The sequence below is a fragment of the Aethalodelphis obliquidens genome, unplaced genomic scaffold, assembly GCF_003676395.1.
Source record: "Aethalodelphis obliquidens isolate GAN/ISIS:26980383/991018 unplaced genomic scaffold, ASM367639v1 scaffold34, whole genome shotgun sequence".
Taxonomy (NCBI): Eukaryota; Metazoa; Chordata; class Mammalia; order Artiodactyla; family Delphinidae; genus Aethalodelphis; species Aethalodelphis obliquidens.
The window spans coordinates 8,362,072-8,386,514 of NW_020837978.1; the positions used below are offsets into that span (position 1 = coordinate 8,362,072).

General features: G+C 43.6%; 1 protein-coding gene across 2 annotated transcripts in view; it reads right to left on the reverse strand.

Annotated features, from left to right (window-relative positions):
* The window catches only part of NEDD9 (neural precursor cell expressed, developmentally down-regulated 9), a 296,988-nt gene that overhangs the window by 184,690 nt on the left and 87,855 nt on the right, over positions 1–24,443 (reverse strand). Inside the window, exons 4-5 of one of the 2 annotated variants that reach the window (XM_027128364.1) lie at positions 21,246–21,375; positions 4,443–4,801 (exon numbers count right to left, since the gene is read on the reverse strand). The gene's annotated coding sequence lies outside the window, so the exon portion shown is untranslated. Of the gene's footprint in view, positions 1–4,442; positions 4,802–10,774; positions 11,164–21,245; positions 21,376–24,443 lie in introns of those variants that run through there. The other variant, XM_027128365.1, reaches the window with a different exon arrangement.

The window sequence follows — 24,443 nt, forward strand, 5'->3', positions numbered from 1 at the left end:
TAGCAAAGTTTTTAAGAGAGTAAATCCTAAGAATTTTTGTCACAAGGAAAATATACTTTTTTTCAATGTCTTTAATGTATCTATATGAGATGATGAATGTTCTACTATAATAATCATTTCATGATGTATGTAAGTCAAATCATTATGTTGTACACCTTAAACTTATTCAATGCTATATGTCAACCATATCTCAATAAAACTGGAAGAAAACAAAAAAAGAAAAATAGACACTTTTTTGAAAATTAAAGACATGTAAATTAAAAAATAAAAACCTATTTTCATGCCACTCCTGCAAATAAAAAAAACATTGCCATTGTTGTTACTAGAAGGTAGTCATTAAAAAAATAAATGCAGGAAGACGAAACCATGATACTACATTTTAGCTAGCTACCATTGCCTGCTGATGGCTTATAGCCTGAGGTCTACTTTCTCTTTGTGCCAAAGGTAAATGGCCACAGGTCAGAGGGGTCTTTAGATCAGGCCTACGACAGAGGATCCAAGAGAGAAATGGAAAAGATTTCTCTGTATGACAATGTCTAGTGACTCAATGTGATTAAATGCCATATCTGGGTACCAAGTACCAGACCAAATTATCATATTGTGTCCCACACTTTGGAACTTTTGATCAAATGAGTTTATGGGGAGACAGAGAAGCAGAGGGAAAGTGGAGGAGGTTTGCGGTAGGATGTGTCTTCACGTGGTGTAGTTTCGTACAGGACAGGATAAGTCTAAAGGAGCTTCCCCATGCTGGTACCTGGGTCCTTTCTCCAAGTGGGACCTCACAAGGGAACGAGAAGGACCCTGCCCCCACCCCAGGGCCCTTGAGTGGATATGAGGTGTGTTGCAGGGAGGGAAGGGTGAAAAGAGGAGAGGAAAGCCATAAAGGGCACATTACCAAGCCAGCTACCACTGTGGGCAACTGAAGTACAAGTCCAGGTGGAAATTTTGAGAAAAGGTGAAAGACTGTCTTAGAGTTATTCCACTCGGGCCCAAGGAGCTGGGATATTTACAGCCCATTAGAGAGTTAATTTCTGGACATTTTCATTTGTCTTTGGGCAATTACAGTGACCCTACCTGGCCTGGAGAAAGCCTTCAGGTCATGAGAGAAAGGTGCAGGCTGTTAGAAGTCAGCCCAGTCCTGCTGAGGCCTGAAGGATGTAGGCAGGACTCTGACTGCTTCTACTACGCCCCTTCCCTGCTAGATACTTTAAAAATTGTTACCACATTTAATCCTTACCCACAGCCCTTCCTCACAGCGATTAATTTCCCCTTATTTACATATAAAGGAAGAGGCACCAGGAGTTATATCATTTGACCAAAGTCATACAGTCTGTGTTCTCCTGCACCTCTGGTTATACCTTTCTAGTCTTCTTTTTCCTTTCTTTCTTTAAAAAATATTGAGGTGAAACTCACATAATGTAAATTAGCCAATGTAAAGGGAACAATTCAGTAACAGTCAATATATCCACAGTGCTGTGCAACCACCCCCTCTATCTAGTTCCAAAACATTGGTATCACCCCCAAAAGAGGCCCCATACCCATTAAGCAGTTGTCCCCCATACTTCCCTGCTCCCAGACCCCAATCTACATTCTGTTTCTATTGATTTACCTATTACGGACATTTCGTTTAAATGGAATCATACACTTTGGGGGCCTGGTGTTTTGAGGTTCATACATGTTGTAGCATGTATCAGACCTTCATTCTTTTTTTTTTTTTAATTTATTTTTGGCTGCTTCGGGTCTTCGTTGCTGCGTGCAGGCTTTCTCCAGTTGTGGCGAGCAGGGGCTCCTCTTCGCAGTGGTATGCGGGCTTCTCACTGCGGTGGCCTCTCCTGTTGCGGAGCATGGGCTCTAGGTGTGCAGGCTTCAGGAGCTGTGGCGTGCAGGCTCAGTAATTGTGGCTCGCAGGCTCTAGAGCACAGGCTCAGTAGTTGTGGTGCATGGGCTTAGTTGCTCCGCCACATGTGGGATCCTCCTGGACCAGGCATCGAACCTGTGTTCCCTGCGTTGGCAGGTGGACTCCCAACCACTGCGCCACCAGGGAAGCCCCAGAACCTTCATTCCTTTTTGTGGCTGAATAATATTCCATCGTATGGTTATACCAGAATTTATTTATCCACTCATCTGCTGATGGACATTTAAGCTGTTTCTACTTTTTCGCGATTGTGAAATCGTGCTGGTATGAAAGCATGAGCCCCTGTTTTCAATTCTTTGGGGTATATAGCTAGGAGTGGAATTGCTGGGTCATGTGGTAATTCTGTGTTTAACTTTTCAAGAAACTACCTAGTCTTCTTAGAGAGTTCATTCTCCTCTCCCTCTATTTAAATGTTAGGATTTCTTGAGGTTCCTTCCTAAGCCACCCCCATTTCTCACTTGATATTCTCTCTCAAGGACGTTTCATCCATACCCATGGCATCAATCAGCATCTATATGTTCAGGATCCCCAGGACACTGCTCTGAGTTCTAGACCAGCATGTCAACTGCCTGGCTGACATCTGCCTCTGGATGTGTTCAAGGCCCTCCAGAATCATCCATTGCAGAGCGGAACTCACGCCAGGCCTGGCCATTCACCAGCTACTCTAGTCTCTGTGAGCGGCAGGCAGCGTCGACATCCACGAGGACGCCCCAGCCAGAAAACTGGGGAGCGTCTCAACACTCCCCCTGGATCTCTCTCCTATTTACCCCCAAGTCCTGTTGATTTTCCTTTCTTGATGGCTCTTTATCTGTCTAGCTCCGCCTCTACTGCTACCACCCTTGTCTCGTCTGTACTCCCGCTGATATCCTTGCTTGGCTGACTTCATCAGCCTTCTAACCAGTCTCCCTGTCAGCAGGTGTGGCCCGTCCCGTCCACTCTCCACACGGTAGCAAAAGGGATTTATTAAAAATGCAGATCAGACCACGACACCCCAAGCTTCTCCACCAGTTTTAGAATAAGCAGCATCTTCACCGCTGCCTCTTTCTCTAGCCTCGTCCTGAGCCACTCTTCTCTTCCCTCTGGCCACACTGGCCTTAATTTAGCTGGACAATTCGGGTCTCCCGCCTCAGGGAGCGCCATAAGCTGCTCCCTACACCTGGCACTAGCCAGCCCTTTGCCTTATTCACGCCTGTTCTCCTCCAGTTGTCGTGGCCCCTGTGCTATGGAAACCTCGCTGACGCCCAGACAGATCAGGCTCCCCCGCGATGTGCTCTGGTCCTCATTGCACTTGGGTAATGATTAATCAACAGACTACAAGCTTTTGGGGGGCAGGGCAATGTCAGTTTTGCTCAATCTTACTTAAGTTTTGACTTAAAAGTGGCTTCCACACCGTGAATACTCACTAGAGACTTGTACAATAATTTAGTGACCTAATTCACGAGAAACGGTGGAGCTCTAACACGAAACTGAGTTCACACCCTGCCCTTTCCACTGCTCCCCTTTGCTCCATTCTTAGAACAGAAATGTCCTTAAAATTAAGCAAACTTGGGAGCAAACAGAAACAAGGGGAAAACCGCTTGGCTGGTTCCCAGGGTTCTGTCTGGAGGATAGTTCTTCACACCCACTTCTGGGTGGGAAACCAGCTGCTGGGAGGAAGGGAGGGGCTCTCCAGGCAGGAGCTGAAAAGACCAGAGCCCCCGCCCTCACCTCTGGTCACTAGCTCCAGGACTAGCCTGCTCACCAACCTCCTGGCAACTTGAGATAGCATCTGACCCTTCTAGAAGGGCCTTTCCTCTTTAAAGCTGTATGTATTCTTCATTTTGAAGTAATTTCAGAAAGATAAAAAGTTGCCTCAAGTCTCTTGCGGAAGAAAGGCAATTGAATGAATGAACACATTAAATGGATTAATAAATACAGAGAAAAGTAAGGGTGGAGCTGTTCGGGTGGCCCAGTGTGGACACAGAGAACAGTGTAATTTGTCCCCAACCCCTTAGAGGGGATACTAATGACCCATTCTCTGCAGAGCCTGGACACACACAGAGTCTGATTCTCATCACTTCTTGCCCCTCCGTCATTCCCATAGAGGCTGAAAACGACATCATAAATGACTCTAATCCACCATAAATTGTAAGTGACAGCCCACACTTAGAGGTTCTGAAATAATTAGGAAAAGGAAAAGCTCAGGGTCATTTCAGGTAAGCTCTCCGGGCCCGGTAGGAAGGGGGAGGAGCGAGGCCGGTAGGAAGGGGGAGGAGCCATGTATTTTACACACCAGGAAGCACCTACCCAGGAAGATATGAAACTAGAATCACATAGGTTTTAAGTTGCACTAAAGCAGTGCCTCCGGGTCAACCTGAAGGGGGAGACTCTTTCCTCCTGAGGCCTGTTGAGTCCCTCCCAGAAGCTGCAGATAAGGGCGCCCCCAGCAGGGAACACAGCTGGTTGTCTGACACCAGCTCAGGAAGTCAGAGTCTGAGCGAACCCCCCCGCCTTCCCCTCAGGCCACAGCAAGTGTCTGGGAACTCACCCCGGGCGAACGGCTGCGGGATCCTCTGGTTGGGCCCTTGCCCTCCCTCTGGGCGGGCAGGCAGGAGGTGGTTGGCTCAGTCCTGCCTCATGGCCGTGCTTCTGTGTTGCTGCAGCCACTAGACTTGCTTCTGAAGGCAGCTGTGAGCATTTCCCCACGGAGCAACTGCACATGCAGACTGTGAATGGTGACCTTGTGGGTGTTTTTCCTTCCGGTTGCTGTGAAGTGATGTTGTCTCAGTTCATTTCCTCTCTGTGCATCTTTTTTTTTTTTTTTCCTCTGTCAGACCTCCTGATATGCTGAGGACCACTGGTTGTTTAGGGACAGGCGAGCCATCTAGTTCTGATCGGCACCGTTTGCTGTTTTGAGAAAGAGATCTTTAGATTAGGATCACCATGAAATTCTGTGGGATGTACTTTCTAAGTGGCACAAGCACCTTTCTAGGCTGCACTGAGGCAAAAATTAGGTTTTTCAAGACCAATCAATTTAGGATTTTGTGGTTTTATGAGCTCAATATGTTCTAAAGAGTTCTACTATAAATTGACACGAAACATCCTTTCATTTGACAAGTATTTACTGAGCCTGTACTCTGTGTGCTGGGGGCTAGGTACCCAAACAGATCATTTCTATGTACAACGTGATATAGAAGCCTAGATTTGATTATGTGAAAGGGAAATTGAAGGGATTTCATCCCAAACCCTTGTCTTCTTCCAGCTGGGCATTTGAGTAGCAGACAAGGGGATGTACTCTGAGACTGACCACCTGGGTTTGAATCATGGCTCTACTCTTTAAACACTTTTGATCCTTCCGTGCCTCAACTTCCTCATCTGTAAAATGGGAATAATAAAAGGGCTGCTGTGAGAATTGAATGAGTTAGTATATGTATCCAAAGAGCACCTGGCACAATAAATAAGTAAACAGCATATGCGTGCTTACCATTATTATTAGTGGCAAATTATACATAACTTCAGTCCTTGGTTTTTTTTCCTTTTCTGCCCCACTTCCCACCCCTTGCTGATGCCTAGGAAATGACTTGGGGGCATAGAGGATTGAGGGAAGAGGGAGGTGGTTTGAATGACTGATATTCCGAAATGATGTGGTGGTGACTGATGTTTCTGCTCCTGCCTGCTCCAGCCCCGAGACAAGGACAGGGCTGTCCTTGGCCTTCCCCTCATCTTTACACTCTGTTCATGTTGTCTGTTGCACTCTTGTGACTTCTGTTTTCTTGTTGTTTTGTTTAGTTTTAATTTCCTGTAATACTTCTCTGAAACTCAGATCCACACGTTATTTATTTTTAAATGTCGAGCTGGCCTGAATCATGCTAAGAAATACTCCGTCCGTAAACAGATGCTACCTTTAAACAAAGAAACAAGAACTCAGCTCAATGCCTTGTGCAATTGGGACTTTATAAATACATCAACAATAAGAAGATCTACATTAATCTTTATACATGTACATAATTAGCAAACTTCATGGTACAAATACCATTAAGGTACTCCATTTTTTTTCATTCTCTTCCCTCTCCTTAAAAAACTATTCTTGAGTACATGCTATATATCAGGAACTGGTCCAGATTTGAGGTAGAGTTATTCTAAGTTTTTATTTTATAGTGCAGAGTATTTATTCATGATAAATCAATAGAGGTAGAGGAGAAGTATAGACAGTAAATAATTTTTTCAAAATGCTCTTCTATGCATTTCCCATATCAGTTAAATACCATATCAGTAAAATATTATTTGCTTCATTAGATGTTTATGCAGTATAAATTTAAATGCTAAATTTTAGAAAAAAATATTTTACGGTTATATAGTGTAACTTGAAGATTAATGCTAGCTAGTTGTTTCCATAAGTCAATGATACCCTAGATATTCTAAAAAAAACTAAGCTTGGGCTTCTTTTAAATAAAGTCCTTGAGTTTGGCAACTTGATTATCCTTAACTCTGTTATTTCATCTACATCCTCATGGCTTCTTTCCCCACTTTCCCCCTCATGCCTGGACCTCCCACTGCTGAGCTCTTCAGGATGGAGAGAGTGCACATCTGTCAAGGCAAACTAAGGAGCTCAGACTTTGTCCAAAGACAGATCAGATTTGTTTGCAAAAAACAAGTTAAATATTTTTCCCACTTGGAAAGATGGAAGTTTCCTACGTCTGTTTTCCTACTTACAGTCTTAGATTTCCTTCTTTTTTGTGTGTGTGTGGTTTGTTTTCTTCTTTTGATTAGTGGCAGGTTATGCCACATATCAAAATTCTGACAAACCACAGATGGTTCTGACAAAAAACAAACAAGTGTAATTTGTAATCACTGTATCCAATGAAGACTGTGTTTACATTTTCATCTTTATTTACACAGTCTTCCTGACTGCTTTAATTAGTTTCTTCATGCCATCTCAGATTGCTGGAATCTCAGCACCACAGAATGGTTTATAACTACCTGTTAAGCAGTAGCCAACCTCCAGGCAGTGGTTTTGAATGTCATGGATATTTGGTCCAAGCAGGACCAGCTGTATGAAGTGGAGGCTGAGGGGTGAAGGAGAAAGAAGTGAGGAGAATTTGAGAAGATAAAAAGTTTAAAAAGTCTATGGCCAAGTCGTGTCCGTGTGTGTGTGCGTGTGTGTGTGTGTGTGTGTGTGTGCGTGTGCGTGTGCGTATTTATGATTCCATTTGCTTGACTCATTTCCCTCCACGACTGAAGACAGTATTAGCCCTGGGGAATCAGCTGCCCACGGAGGAATTTAAATGAATATGCTCGAGTGTTGGTCTGGCACGTTTCATGAGCAGAATTGTCTAGTGTTGTAATGTATGCCTCCTCCCTTCTCGGGACTGTGAGTTGGTCTTGTGGTTTTCATTTTTGGATGAAGAAATCAGAGTTCAAAAAGCTCCAGCTCATTTGTCCATTCAGTAACTATCGTGGACCTGCAAACTCCTCTGATCTTTCCCGCACAGTTTTGATATATCAGTTCACAAGACTCAGGGCCTGCACTCAAGAGACTCAGAGCTTAGTTGGTAGATTATCTAGTGAGATCATGATTCCCCTTAACGGGTTCACTCATGATATTAAAAGCATTTATTGAACAAGTGCTATGATAAATCAAAAATGAATGAAAATCAGCTCCTAAGAGAAATTACAGTCTAGTAGGCATGACAAAATGAACCTTATTCACCTTCCTCTTTTGTTCTCTTGCTGCTTACAACCCTCCTGTTCTCTCTCGTAACAGGACGTCTTTGCCTTCCATCTCTTCTGTTCTCCCGTCCATCAACCAAGTCCTAGAGTGTCGCACCCTTACATTGCCAGAACCCCATGGAAAGCTATTCCAGTGACATGTTAATGTCGATTTCCTTGTTCTTGTTCTTCTGGGTGTTCACCCATTCCCAGCCCTAAGTGGAAGTTCAGTCTACTTTCTCTCATGCTTCAGAGCAACCCAGACTCACTGGGAAAAGTTAACAAAGGCCAAATTGTTTCCTGGCATCTCTCTCTCAATAACCTCAGCTGAGGCCCTTCTGCTGCTCAGGAATCTTCTCACTCATTTCCTACTCTCAGGTCTCAGGTCTTCTTTCCAAACTTTCCTCTCTCTCCAGAAGCCCTGAGCCCAGCCCTGAGCTCACACCATGCAGAGGTAAGATGCCGACGTGAGCTCGTTCAGCGTCCCTCATGATCTCTGCAGAATTTCACTCTTTCATCCATCCAGATCCTCACTCTCTGCTCATTCTTCAATCCTTTGAATTATAGTTTCAATCATTATCATTGGATTAATAAAAATAGCTACTTTTTTTTTTTTTTTGCCGTAGGCGGGCCTCTCACTGTTGTGGCCTCTCCCGTGCGGAGCACAGGCTCCGGACGCGCAGGCTCAGCGGCCATGGCTCACGGGCCCAGCCGCTCCATGGCATGTGGGATCCTCCCGGACCGGGGCACGAACCCGTGTCCCCTGCATCGGCAGGCGGACTCTAAACCACTGCGCCACCAGGGAAGCCCGCTACCATTTTTGATGTTTATCATTAGGAGGAAAATGACATTTTCATAGATGAAACCATTCTTCTAGCTCACAGAATAGCTGTTTGAAGAAACATGGGTTCCAAGAAGAGCTAAAGGCAGGAAGACTGAATTCTTTTTAAGACAGAACTGATGACAAACATAAAGGGTTCTGATTTATTGGAGGCATTCATTGCATTTAAGCATCCGGCAAACACCAAGCACTGATTTCTCCATTACTTATATCTCGATCACCTATCCCTCTACTAAATGATAACCACCTTTGACTTCCCAAAGAATAATTAGCAAAATCTTGTCAGTGTTGATTTCACCATAATTTTTAAATTAATTTTTAAAATATACAACTAGTAAATTTATATGGTAAAAAAACTAACGTTGAAGGTAAAATTAAAGTGCTTTCCAACCATCAACCCTAATTTCAGGTCTCGCCTCTGCTTTGCCCAAAGGGAACCCCTGCTACCTGTTTGGTATGTATTCTTCAAAGACATCTGCTAGGCATTTACACGAATATACGTAACCACCGTCAATTTGCAACATGCACGTGTGCAACCTTGCCATTGAGCGCGCTCTTGTGCACAAACAGAACACAAGACTGAAACCATCACATTATGCTCGGTTTCTGAGGGAACTGTACAAACTGATGTTCTGGTTTCACATGAAATAGGAACTTGAAAGCAACATCTTATTCATAAGAATACACAAAATAAAATTACACTGTTGTTTTCGATGGTTGAAGAGATTAGACTCCTCCATCTATCTGACTTTTGACCATTTGTTTTCTAAATATACAAAAATGTGGATTTACATCCAACTGGTTTGCCCCTGAGTAGAGATTCCCAGATCAAATACCAAAGGTTGATTAGTCATTTGATAAGGTGATTTTTCTGGATTTTCCTTTATGCCTACACAATCACTTAACCAAAAAATCAAGTCAAATCATGCCTCTCTCGAGGTAGGTTTGCTGCCCTGACAGTGACCCAGTCCCAGGGAGGGACTGCCAAGTATCATGATAATTTACAGCCCCTTTTTGCTCTGCCATGGCTGGTTCTTTAGCCTTCCTTTCCCTTGAGCACATCCTCCTCCTGATTCTCAGAGCAGCCTCCATTTCACAAGCCCATATTGACAGATTCCTACTCTAAAGACTTAGAAATATTTTTTTACTGATTCCTGGTACTTAAAGCCCCAGCACACTTGTTCCCTTTAGTTTTTATATAAGTATTTTACTCTAAGACAATAGAAATTCTAAAAAGAAATCCAACTTATCCCTCCTCTATTTTCACCACAACTTTTCCTATTGTATAAGCGAAAAGCCCTGTGCCCACAGGTTCACGGAAACCCTAATACTTAGTGCCTTAATTCTATCCACTCTTCTTCTTACTCTGCCTCCTTCCTTTCATGCTCAGCTTTCCTGAAAGAGTTGTTTCGTCTACACTGTGTGCTCCCACTGCCACACCTTCCATTCCCTTCTTCCTCACTGCGTTCCCTCCATCTTGACCTCTAGCTCTCACCCCCAGCTCTGCATGCAGTAGTCCCTGTTAATGTCACCCATGGCATCCTAGATGGTGAAACCAAAAGACATCACAATGGCTTTCCTCTGTTGCATTTAAAATGACCAATCACTTCTTTCCTCTCAGACCCCTCTTTCTTTCTCTGGGGGATCCCATTCAGCTCAGTTCACTTCCTTCACAGTTCACTACATCCCCCCGCTTATTGCTACCCATGTTCCACCACTGGACCTCACATATTTTCACTCTACTTCTCCCTCTGGATGGGCTCCTCTACTCCCATTTAGGCCTGGGGCAAGTCTTTTCCTCCTGACTCTCCACTAATGTCATTATCATCCCTTCAGTCTCTGTCTTAGTCAGTTCTAGCTGCTTTAACGAAATTCCATGGGCTGGATGGTTCAAACAACCAAACATTTATTTTTCACAGTTCTGGAGGCAAGAAGTCTGAAACCAAGGGTGCCAACACAGTTGGGTTTTGGTGAGGGTCCTCTTCCTGGTTTGTAAATGGCTCTCTTTTTGCTGTATCCTCACATGGGGGAGAGAGATGATCCTTCTTTGTCTCTTCTTATAAGGACACTAATCCCATTCATGAGGGCTCCATCCTCATGACCTACTTACCTCCCCAACATCGATCTCCTAATGCCATCACATTGGGGATTAGGCTTCAACATAAGAATCTGGGGGGGACATAAACATTTAGTCCATAGCAGTCTCTCTGCCCTAAAACATTACAAACATATCCTTGCTTCTTAAATCTAACCTGTCACCAAATCCTGTTATTTAAAAAATTAAATCTTAAATCTTGTTGACCAATTCCATACATGCCCACTGCTGATACCTTAGTTTAGTTTCATTGCTTGGACTGTCACAACAATTTCTAACTGTGACAGGGCACAAGGTGGGTCCTCAGGAGACATTAGTTGAATGAGCATCTCCACAATACTAGATGTTCTCATAGAAAAATTTCAAATCTTCTCATGTCACTGTCTGCTTAAAAACTTCCACCAACTCCCTGTTGCCTACAAAACAAAGTGAGATGACTTAGATGGTGAATCGAGATCCATGCTCTCTTCTTCGATTCTCTCCTGCTTATCCACACCTAGAGTTCTTCTCACCTTCCCATCACCATGTACTGCTCACTCTTCCCTAGTATTTCATGTCTTCTCATGATTTGGGGATTGTAAAGCCTGTTCCCCTAACTAGAATGCCATTCCTTCTTCTCTTTCCGGCGACATGCTTCAAGACTGCACTCCCCTGGACAGAGAATCTTTTCCCCCTTTCACTGTCACCAAAACTCCTATTATTGTGCTCGTCACATAGTATCATAATAGTGTGTCTGTTTCCTTGGACTTCAAGGCTCCAGATGGCAAGGAACTGTTGCTTATTCATTTTGTTTAGACCAAACTAAACATTTTACAAAGTGGTCTGTAGAGGTCTTGTATCAAAATCACCCACAAGGTGGTTAAATACAGATCCCCAGGTCCCACCCTTGAATTGCTGAATCAGTTTCTCTGGGGAGTGGAACCCTCCCAGCTAATTCTTATGCACATGAACATTTGGGGACACAGTTACAACATCCAACAAACATTTGATGAATAAAGACACGATGAAAAGTGCTAAGGTCTCTACTCCTGAAAAGCTGCTCTATTTCCTTCATTCCTCTGGGGTGTAGTTTGGCTGGAGACAGGTCCAGGGAACTTGGCTCGGCCGCAGGTCAAAGTGACCTAATGGGAAACAGCTTTGCGTTATTCTCTAATCAGGTCATGCAAAGCACCTATTGTCCTGTCTAAATGCGAAATTAGGTTTAGGGCCATTCAAAGCCTTGAAGATGGTTGGTCGTGATAAGAGCTAACAAATTCTTGCTCAAGTGAGAACTGGTATTTCGGGCATGCTCTGCAATTTTAACTCACCAAAGCCAAGTTCTTAACCTTAAGTGGTTCAGAAGTACCTTCAAAGGAGTCTCACTGTCTCATTTGCTGTGCTTATCACCAGTATTGGTAACTCTAATATCAGTTAATAGTCCTCCCCTATTGACATTGGGTAGCTGTGAATGAGCCTAAGAGTTTTTAGACTTTGGGTGAGGCTGATGGACTTGTGAAGCCACAGGGTCTCTAAAATGTCCTTCTAAAATTTCTTCAGTAGACTTTTGAACTCCATCAACATGACCTTGAGCTCTGTCACAGTGCACCATACCAGGCCTAACAAAGACTAAAAAACGTGCAGTATCTAAATGTCCTCAGGACTACACAAAGTAGCTTCAAGAAATGTTTGTTGGACTTATTATTTACCAAATAAATCTTACCAAAAGTACACATAACCACTTCTTTATTACACAAGTAACATATACTCATTGTTGAAACCAGAAAAAGTAAGGAATTCAAAAAGACGACATAACCAATATTACATTGGAATGTGTATTCGTTTAAATGTTTTCCTATATATATGTAGAGTGATATTATAGTGGATTAGTTTACTATTGTTGCAGTAACAAGTTACCACAGAATTAATGGCTTAAGACAAAAGACATTTATCATCTTACAGTTCTGTAGGTTAGAAGTCCCACACAGTCTCCTGGGCTAGTTAGTGTGTAGGCGTGGCTGCATTCTTTTGGAGGGGCTAGGGGAGAGTCTGTTTCCTTGCCTTCTTCTCTTCTAGAGGTTGCCCATATTCCTTGGCTACTGGCCTCTTCTTTCATCTTCAAAGTCAGTAATGTTGAACCTCTATGACTGCTCCTCTATAGTTATATCTCCCCCAACCTCAGCTGGGAAAAGTTCTCCTATTTGATTTTAAGGACCCATGTGACTAGCTTGGACTCTCATGGATAATATAGGAGCCCAATTCAAGGTCTCTAACTTCATTACACTTGCAAAATCCCTTTTGCCATGTAAAGTGACATATTCTTAGATTCCTAGAATTAGGACATGGACATGCTGGGGTCATTATTCTGCCTATCGCAGGTAGAGATTGAACCTCTAATGTTCACGGAGGTTAAGTGACTTACCCAAGATCACAAAGTTTGTAAATATTGAACCTAGTAGTTAAGTTCTTTCAGATTGCAAGAGCTTGACCCAATCAGATTCTCAGCAAATGGAGATTTATGATGAAGGCACGTAAGGGACAACGGTAGGCAGTTGGCATAAACGCAGGACCGAGCCTCCCAGGAACTGGCACTTCATCCTCAGTCCACAGACCCCAGGATCTTGCTGACTCTCAGCAGCGGCCACCCTCAGCACCAAACGAGGCCACTGCCTCTTTCTTAATACTTCTCATACCCTTTCTAGCTCCCTCCAATGTCCTGCTTAGCTTCTTAATCTTAAATTCTACTGATTCATGGCTTTAGCCCACGGTCTCCTCTCCATGAGTCTCTTGGTTTTTGAACCCTTCTGTCACATATATTTTTCTCTCTGTGTCACCTTCATACTTCTTAAGAGAAAGGATCTGATAGAGTCCATTGGCCACGACAGGCCACTGGACACCCCTGTCCTATAGAGGGCTCCCACTGGATTATCTCATTGGCTGCTGGTCAGCCTACGGATGGCCATCTTCAAAAACAACTGCCCCTTCCTGGTTCCATCAGCCAGGATCAGGGGGTCAAATGTGATGATCTGTTTGTAGGAAATCATTTAGGGTCCCTTCCCTCAGAATAGGGCCATGAGCAAGTGGGCACAAAGAGACTCTTCTCCAAAGCCTCGGCCAGAACGTCTTCCCCACGCACCCCTGCATACACTGCAGCTGAACCATATCTGGGAACCACAACTGGAATAATCTAGCTGAATGAAAGAGTATAAGCAGGGGCTGAACAAGAGGAAGAGACATTGCCCAGAACTAATACTGAATATGGACATTTTGAAAACGATTTAGGTAATTGTTTTCAGTACTTTAAGGCCCTAATTGCTGATCTTCAACAAAAAGGTCACACAGGCTTATGAAAGTTCTAAAATTATATCGTATTTATCAGTCACCAGGACCTCAACTTGCTTCCACAAACCACATAGGGCCTTGTGAAATGAGGCTTTGGAAAGGGGACCCTGATGTTTCTAAATTTTCACCCATTTGTTTCTCTATCTGCATTTGCTCTGAAAGGGGAAAGTGGCCTCATTAATTTGGAAAGAATGAGTCTAAACATGTTTCAGAAGGAGAAAAACTCTCTTGGGCATGCTGAAGCCCATCCCCCCTGCCCCCTCCCGCCCTTCCTGATAGAAGAATGTTGCCATAAAACTTTCATCTGATATTTCCCACAAAAATGTGAGCTGTGGTCGCAGCTCAAAGATGCCAACACAAATCTTGAACACAGCCACCTCCTGACTGAAAACACAATCTAGGCTGTTCTTTAGTCTGGACCTTGGTAACCAGGGACACAAATTGATTTTAAATTTCAACTAATTACATGGGAGGAAATGGCCGTCTGATAGACAGAGGTCTTAACACAAATATTTCTCCCTGGTGACAGAGTACTGAGATGCTGCCATGTTACACACAACCAGGGTTTTTTCCAGGTGGTGTTGTGCTCTTTTTCTCTCCTCCTCTTGTGCTTTTAGAGAGAACGCCAATGGCATGCTGTCACCTCAATTTTCTATACCCTGTAATAATTCATTGAATTCATTCATCTTTACTCTGAAATACACAACATTCTTCATGCTGGCAATCAAAACATTTTTTTTTTGAGCAATTACCACTGTGTTAGGAGCTGGGAATAAACCAGTGGGTAAAAATATACATAGTATATTGTGTATATTGGATGCTTTGGCTACAAATAATGTGAAAATAGAACTTAAAGTGGCTTGAACAATAAATACCTGTTGCCTCACCAAGCAAGAAGTCTGGGGGTAGATCAATGAATATCTTCATGTCAGTTTTATTCTCAGGTGGTTGGTTCCCTCACAGTTGCAAAGTGGCTGCAATAGCTTTAGGTAGTACCTTCTCAACCACATCCAAATGCAAATAAATACATAAATAAACAAAGCCAAAATGAAGACACTCCCCAGCAGAAATGCCCTCACGTCCTAGGAGGCAGAACTGCATCACAAGCCTGTCCCTGAGCTGATCAACAGCAAGACAAATGAAATGGTCATAATTTGCTTAGACTAGTCAAATTTTGGCCCTGGAATTAGGAAAGGGCTCAGTCTTTGCTGAAGCACAGGGTTACCCCATACACAAAGAAAATCCAGTTCTGTCAGCAGGAAGATAGGATTAGCTATTGGATAAGAAACCAGCACGTCCACCTCTGTGGAACTTCCAGATGACATAGGAAGGACGGGACAAACACTCCCCAACATACAGGTTTTTCATAAGGAGTCCAAAAGACAGAGGTTCCAGTATCCGTTAGTAGTTACAAGATCTTGGGTTAGCCTCCTGGAACCTCAATTTCTGAATATGTAAAATGGGAAATCATACCTATCTCACTGGGTTGCTCTGAGGATCAAATATATTAGTACTTGCAAAATACCTAGCACTGTGCCTGGCCCATAGGAATTGCCCCAAACATGCCATTTCCTTCTTCAAGGCCCTCAGGCTGCTCAAGTCTAAATGGCTGGATAACTGACAAGTCAATGAGCCTATATTCTGATTGATAAACACTGGGATATTAGGATTTACAGAGGCTTCCTGGGGGAGGTATTACTATCACAGTTGCCAGGAACCAGTAAGGTCCCCAAAATGCTGTTGCTAACTCCAATGGGTCCTTTCCATTTCTTCCTATTACTTTATCTTTCTGCAGCCTTGCTACTCTTGTCAATCCCCTTTCCTTTGGAACTCTATCTTCTCTTGTGTTCTGTGATGATTTTATCTGGGTTTACCGCCTTCCTCTCTAGCATCTCCTTTCCATGCTCCCTTAAAAGGTCCTCTTTATGGTTTTCCCCAGAACTGTGTTCTTCAACCCTGCTGCAATCTCACCTGTCGATCCCCGATGTGAGATTTCATCCTTTCTTATAGCCTCAATTCCTAGTTATACATTTACAACACATATTAGACATTCAATACACATTTCTTTCATCCATTTTTAGTCAATCATGTATTCAACAAGTATTTATTGAAGGCCTGGTACTATATGCCCATTACTGTTCTTCAGTAAGATAGATAGAGATATAGCAATAAATAAAACAGACCACACCCTGCTCTTGCGAACTTACATACTAATGAAGAGACAGATAATGAATAAGCAAACATTTCCTGTTAGAGATGAAGTAAGTGCCGTAGAAAATATCATGATGGGTACGTGGGGAAGGAAGGTCAGGAGGGAGAGGCAGCTCCTTTACAGGGTGCCTAGGAATGCTTCTTTGATAAGACATTTACACACAGACCTGAAAGGTGTGAGTGACCAAGACGTGAGGCATGGCAGCGGGAACAAAGAACACAAGTGCCCTGCAGTGGGATCGAACTTGGCATCATCAAGAAACCCTCAGGGGGCTAGAATGAAGTGATCCAGGGGAAAGAGGAAGGAAACAGATCAGGGGGCAGTGGGGAGGGTTTCACAGGCAATGTCAGGGCTTTGGCCTCGCCTTTGAGGGAAATGGAGAGCCACGGGTTTTTGTTTTTGTTTTTTTTAATTTTTAAAATTTATTTCTGGCTGCGTTGGGTCTTTGTTGCTGTGCTCGGGCTTTCTCTAGTTGCGGCGAGCAGAGGCCACTCCTCGTTGCGGTGCGTGGCTTCTCATTGCGGTGGCTTCTCTTGCTGTGGAGCATGGGCTCTAGGGCACACGGGCTTCGGTAGTTGTAGCACGCGAGCTCAGTAGTTGTGGCACACGGGCTTAGTTGCTCCACGGCATGTGGGATCTTCCCAGACCAGGGCTCGAACCCGTGTCCCCTGCATTGGCAGGCAGATTCTTAACCACTGCACCACCAGGGAAGCCCGAGCCACTGGATTTTAAGAAGAGTGATAGGATCTGACTTACACCCTTAGAGGATCACTCTGGTGTCTCTGTTAAGAAGAGACCCTGAAGGCCAGAGCAGAGGCAGGAATTTCTGTTAGGAGACAACTGCAATAATCAAAGCAAGAGACGATGAGGGCTTGGATCAGGGTGGTAGCAATGCAGTGTTGAGAAATGGATGAATTTTGGCTCTAATTTGAGGTGAGATCAATAGGATTTTCTGTTAGATGTGGGAGTGAAGGAAAGAAACCAAGGTTAAGCCCAAAGGTTTGGGCTCTGGCAAGTGGAAGGAGGCGTGGTCATTTTCAGGGATAAGGAAGGCTGTGGGGGACCTGGTGGGGAGGGGAGAGTTAGATTTGGGGCAGGCTAAGTTCTACATGGTTCTTAGACCCTGTGTAGCTGTTGAGAAGGAAGTAGGATATATGAATGTGGACACCAGGGGAGAGGTCTGGAGACAGACCTTTGGGAGTCACCAGCATGTAGGGTGACATTTGAAGCAGTGACACTGGGTGACATCACCAAGGGTGTGTGTTCGAAAAAGGGAAGCAAACTGACGAGTGAGCGTTGGGCATGTGACATGGAGAGGCTGGGAGAGGACAGTCACCAGGAGAGGAGACTGAGAAGTGGCCTGAGACAAAGGACCGCCGCCAGTGCATGGTGCCCTGAAAGGTCAGCAAAGAGTGTCCAGGGGGACATGAAGTGTGTCAACTGCTGAAAGGGGAAGTACGACGGGGGCTGAGAACTGCCCAATGGATTTGGGGTTGCGGAGACCACCGATGACCTTGACAAAGCAGTTTCAGTTGTGGGTGGGAGGCAATGGGAGAAGTTGGAGGCTGCAGTGTAGACAACTTCTCCAAGAGCTTTGCTGTAAAGCAGAAGAATGGGGTGATAGTGGAAAGACGGTAGAGGGTCCAGGGAGGCTTTTTTTTTTTTTTTGGTTTGGTTTTATTGATAGGAGATTTAATATGCTCAAATAATAGACAATCTAATAGGAAAATTTTTATGACACAGGGGAAAGAGGAGTGAATTGTTGGAGTGAGGTCCTTGAAAAGGGTAAGGGGATGGGATATAGGAAATAGTGGAGAGGTTGGCTTCTGTCAAGAGTTTAGTTAAACTACTCCGTGGCATTTCTGCCTCAGCTCTCATGTTGTTTGGCCAAGTGACATGCAGGGGCCTTAAACGGACACCAGCCCCTCATACCAGCCAATGGCCTAAAGAATAGCCCACAGAGTCACAAGCAAATGTAAGTTCCTGATATGACTTCCCCAGCAGCCCTTGTGATCAAACAGGCTCCCCTGTCTCCCAGGGCCTTCCCTTTGTGCGCCCCTTAGATAAGACCCCATGGAGCTTACCAAAACCACACTCATTTTGGTTTGAATTGACCAACCTGGCCTTAGCCTGGGAAACCCAAGGCACTCCCCCCATGACCCTAATAAAGGCACATGTCCCAGGACCTGTCACTCTCACAGCCTATACCCTGTCTTGACCTCCCCTCATGGCCGCTGGCGGCCTGCCCAGTACTTCCTCCAGAACCAATGAGTAATGAACCTATTTCAATGTTTCTTGTGGTCTTTTGTTGAACATCATTCACCATCTCACACCCTGTGCTTTCCTTAACAAATGCTAACAAAGTTGTTAACAGCTTCTCCTGAAGAGGAAGGGCAGACTACAGGTATGGGGGTGTGAGTGGGTGCATGACTGCTGCTGACCCTTCCATTTTTTCCTGTGAAATAGAAAATAAGGTTATCAGCCAGGACTGAAGTCTGGGGAGGAGGTGATGGAGGTTTAAGGAGAAAGGATAGGATGTGAGATAGTCATCTTGAAGAGTGAATGAATTAGGGAAATGTGGTAGGGTCACTGAATCAACACTGGCTACTGCGTGTTGGCTCCCAAATCTATTTTTGAACACTGGTATCGCTCCTGATCTCCAAACTCATATATCCAGCTATCTACTGGTATTTGTCCCCTGGCTTTCTCGTGGGAAAATTAAAGCCATTCTCTCTCTGCCCACCTCCAGCCAATCCTCCTACGCTCCCTATTTCAGTGACTGTCACTCCCATGCCCCCCGCGCCCCGTTTCCAAAGCAGAATAATAAAGCCTTTGAATAACTCATAAACTAGTGTAGGAAAATATTTCTTATTTTCTGAGGTTGAGAACACTGGAAGAGAATCATGTTTTGGAAGGACCATTATTAGCTCAGTCTGAACATTATCGACTCGAGATGTCAGTGAGAGATCCAATTGGAAGTGGTGAGGAGTTCAGCTGACACACATTGGGTGGCTGACTGATTATTCCTTTAGTAATAAGGCCACAGTTCACCTGGGGCTCCTGTTAAAATGCAGACGGTGATTCAGTAGATTTAATGCTAAGCTTCAGAGTCTGTAGTTCTAAGAAATTTCCAGATGATGCCAACAATACAGGTTCATAAACCTCACTTTGAGGGGTAAAGGTTAGGAGAAAGAAACCCATGCAGATCATTTCAATTTAATGTGTTCAGAGTTATAATAAAAAGGGAACTACATGGACATAGTTCAGCATAAGAATTAGGCAAAACCATGGAGACTGTTAACTGGCAGGCCAAGGAATGTGTTCTCAGTTCTGAGAAGTATGGAGAACCATGGAAGCATTTGAACAGAGCATAACATGGTTCTATTGCAAAATGCTCATTGAAGGTCAACCATGTGTCAATTGCTACTTCAACAGCGGTGATAACGCTGTGAACAGGGAAACCGGGGGTCTTGCATCCTGGAGGGGTTAGGGAGCTCATAGTAAGCAAACAAATAAATAAACAAGGACATTTTAGACTGTAGAAGTGCTGTAAAGAAAAGAAAAAGGATTCACGTGATTGAGCCTGGGGGGACTGCTCTAGTGGGAGTAGTTGTTGAGCCAAGAGGTAACCACGCAGTGGAACCAGTCAGTCCTGCAAGGATCTGGGGGAAAAGCATTCTGGGCAGAAGGAACAGCAAGGTGGTGGCCTTGAGGCAGGAGTGAGCACTGAGGCAGGAGGATCAATCAAGTCAGAGTGACTGGAGCCTATCGAACAAAGGGAAGTGGTATGAGATGGGGTAGGGAAGATGAGCAGGGGCCAGGTCATGTGAGGGCTTTGAAAGCTGCGCTAAAGAGTTTGCATTTCATTTTAATGTGGGAATTAAATAATCCAATTTTTAAAAGATAATTTTTGCTACTCTGTGAAGATTGTATTGTCCGTATGTTTGTTAGGTCCGGTGGAACATGGATTCCTTGGACGTGCTCAGAACTGTACTTTAGAAAGATGAATCTGTCAACAACTTATAAAATAGCTCAGAGAACAGAAGCTCTTCAGAAATGTGTACAATTGAGAGTTAAGGACAGCACAAACTGGGGAAATCAGACTCACACTTCCAAAGGAGGCTACAGGAAGCGAGATGAGAGATTCAAATAGCACTCAACGCTCTTAAGCTAGGACTTTCTCATTAACTCCCTCGTTTAATCCTCTCTACAACCCCACAATGTTGGTTACAAAAATCAGTTTCTGAGGTTTTAACCCAGACCTATTGAAAAAGAGATCCAAGGGCATCTGGTTGTCAGTACATAAATGCTTCAGGTGATTTTAAATTCAGGGGAGGTTGATTTGCTGCATCTCCACCTCCTTCTGTCTAAAAGAATGAAGGTGGTTACCATTTTGTAAGCACCAATCGCTCTCTCTAACCCTTCCTGCTTTTCTTTAAACTCTGCTGATCAACTTACAACCTAAGTGGTGAGATTTCAGGATTCCAGGATGAATCCACAATGAAAATGCCAACGATTAAGCTTCTGGAGCTTGCCAAAGAAGTCTCTGCTCCTTGCTGGGGTTGGTGTGAATCTTTGCTGGGGTTTTAAAAGAAAAACCTTGACGTAATGCTCTCAGTTGCAGTCCTCATTTGTATTTTAATGTAAATGAGTTTCAGATCCTTCTTGAGAGAAAATTTTGGCTGGGAAACTATGGACAGTTCTGTGCCCAGAGTTGGGGGCGAAAGGCTTGGGGAGTAGAATGGGGAAGGGGAAAGGGGAAGGAGGTGGCACAGGGCACTCAACTTCACTTCCTTCCCGCGTTTGCGTGGAGCCAGGAAACAACCACCCATCTCCTTCCTGAGCCCGAGGGCTCTTAGATTGTTTGCTGAAGAAGAAAAAATAATCTGGTTTTATAACTTTGCATTAGCTGTGCTCGTTTAGATTCTCATGTGAACCAAGCATCTGGATGGTTACCTTAAAATATGCATTTCTTTAAAAAGAAAACCCTGATCTGCATTTTGACCACTTTCCCTTGGTGTTGCTGCTGGGCTGTGTTCAGCCATCTCCAAACCAGAAAAGGTCTCATGGGCACAGGGAAGCTCCAAGGTAGGGCAGGGAGAACTGCACACTTGACAGTCAACTTCACAGAAACAGGGAGATGACAAAAGTGGAAGGAAGGAAAGTCATCACTTACTGAGTGCCAACTGTGTGCCCGGGTCTGCTTGGACACATCTCGCGAAGGTTCTCTCAGGGCCTCCTCATTTCCTCTGGTTCTCCTCGGAATCTCCAGTATTAGAGATGAGCCCAAATGGTGAACACACCTCCTGCCAAGTCATTTGTATGAGTGTTAGTAATAACTCATATTTATCAAGCATATGATACACGCCAGGCGCTTTACAGTGTTCCTTCATTTAGTACTCTCAACATCTTAGGAGATGCTTCTCATTCATATATTCATTTCCAGATAAAATAACTGAACCCTAGAGATTCTACGTGACTTATCCAAAATCAACGGTGCTGTGATTCAAACCCACGCCACCAGATTCTTAAGATCACATGTTTAGTTGTTATGGGATATCACCTTTCACTGAGACAGTAAAGTCATAAAATTATACCTGCTCTGGGTATAACTTGCCCGTAGGTTTATCTTTGAGGTTTTTAGGTCCCTTAATTTTTGTCTCCTTTTTCTCCCTAAAGGCATCCTCTCATCACTTAAGGTACCTACAGCCCTCCTATATTGTATACCTCACTACAGTACCACCTCTTTTCTGAAAAAATTACCTAGTATAATTCACTCATTCACACTGATGCTATCTATGCCTTCTAGGCATAAGTGCATTTAAAATTTTTTTATCTCTAACTATAAAGAGGGTTTTTTTTTTTTTTTTTTTTTTTTTCTGAGAATTTTCAGCTATCAACTCAGGGATAAAGGATCCGTTTGTCTCTACTATGGTCTGGGGATGTCTTCGGCTGGTGACTGGTTGGAATATCTAGGTGGAAGAACTTCCTCTCAAGGGTTTCCTGCTTATCTGGAGAGGGTGAGCTCCAGAACCAGTCACAGGAGGTGTGTTCTCTGAGTGATGTGAGGTATAGGAACAGGTGTCCTGGCCTCATTAACTCCGGGAACTGTGATTCTGAGACACTGAGCCTACTCTGCCTGAGCATTCATTTATTCATTCACTCATCAAGGAAGCATGGTCACTTCGAATGGCATCGGGGATGCTCTGATAACCCAGACATTGTTCCTGTTGCCACAGAGTTCACAATGCAGAGTAGGAGACAGACATTAAGTAAGAAACGTCAATGAAAAATGGGCATATTTCATCTCCCATTGGTCCTTTTCCTTCCTCTTCCTTTCTTACTCCATTGACATTATAATTTTTCTCCCATCCTTTTGCCCCAAGGCTCCCAGATGTCATGTATCTAGAACCTTCCTTCCACCCTTGTGCCAATATCCCATCTTGGACTTTTCTATCTCACTTTTGCCTAGTGGGTGATTATTCCATTTGGTCCGCTCACTGCCAGCCAAAAAACCCATGGCTTGTGACCCATTTTGATCTGCCATGAGTCTTTTTGTCATTTTAAACACACAAAATTGGGAACAGTGTCAAAACCAGGGAATGGTTGATGGTCATCTTCAGAGTGTCCATTAATTAATTCATTTAGCAAAGCATTACTTAGCTGGTATCTGCCAGGAATTGAGGCATATGGATGGAAAGGAAAACACATCTTCTGCATAGTAAAAAAATATATAAATTTCCAAAGGAAAGGACCCCCATCTATCTTCTTCATGACCCTGTCCCCAATATTTAACTCCTTAGGACAAGGTGGGAACTCAATAAATATCTGCGAAGCAAAAGAATGAATTCATATTTTGGCTGAAAAGACGGATATATAAAGAACTGTAATAAGGTAGGATGACCATTCATTCAATAAATATTGCTTGAATATCTCTAAGTGTTACATAATATGTCAAACAAGACAGATGCTGTCCTTGCCCTTATGAACCTTACAGTTAAAAAATTGCACAAATAAGTATTGGAGTTATGATAAGTAATGTGAAGAAGTGTAGGGTCTAGAGAGCGTAAAACATGATATGTTTACCCGGCTCATGAGAAAGCCCTATAACTCAATAAAGCTCAGATTACTTCTGAAAAACTGAAAGATTAATATGGTTGAAACATTTTGAGTGGAGGAAAGGAGAGAGTAGAAAGAGCAAGGTTAGGAAGAAAAGCAGAGATTGGATCCCCACGGTGTTAAGGCGAGATCCCCAGATGTGAGGGCAAGTTAAGGGTTCAGTGCTTATCTTGAGAGCAGTGAGAAGCTTTTCTAAGATTTTAAGAGCAAGATATGATGGGTTTTAATTTTTAGAAAATCATTCTGCTTTGAAGATTAAGAATGGGAAGAGATCAAGAATGGACAGTAGGAGACCAATTAGGAGGCTATTGCAGTAATCTAGGTATGAGGTGACAGTGACTTGAACTAGGAGGGTGATATTGGAGACAGAAAGAAGTGGATGGATCCAAAGTATATCTTGGTTGTAAGATCAATACAACATGATCATTGGATTGTGGGTGCGTGGTGGTGACAGTAAAGGAGAGAGGTTGTCAAGCATAACTCTCGTCAATCCCATAAATGTTGGTGTCATTTTCTGAGATTGAAAATACTGGAGGAGAATCACGTGCTTTGGAGGAACATTAGGTTCCTAACCTAGTTAGGTTTTGGATACTATCACCTTGAGATACCTGTGAGAGATCCAAATGGAAATTTTAAACAGTCTAATGGATACATATGGTGTGACTGCCTGGCCCAGCATTCTTCCTCTAGTATAATTATGAGGTGTGCATGTGACCCAATCTAAGGCAATTGTAATATCTTGACTCCCAGGCCACAGGGACTGATTTATAGAGAAGTCATGTGAACATCAATGGACCAATCAAATTCCTTCTCTTAGTCTGAGTGGACAGAAGAGAGATTTTTACACTCTGGTTGCAGAGCTGTGAGGATATATGTTCAGAGCTCTTAATGATTATGGGGATTATACTGGCTTAGAAAAATGAAAATAATGTGCAGAGAGACAGGAGTCGGAGAGAAAGGATCCTGAGAATAACAGTGTCCTCTTGCTTCTGCCCCTGGTTCGGTTACATGAATTAAGAGTCAGTATGTGTCTATTAATCTTGCACTCTCTCTCTGACTCTTTCTGTTTCTCTGTCTCTCTTCCCCCCTTTTTTTTTTTGTATGTTTGTCTGTTTTTTATCTTAAGCTAGTTTTGGGTGGGATTTTATCACTTATAATCATGACAATGCTAGCAATATATACAGTTGGATTTATTAGCTAGAACTCATACAGCGAGACCTTGGCTGTAGATATATTGTTGAGGCTTGTTGATATA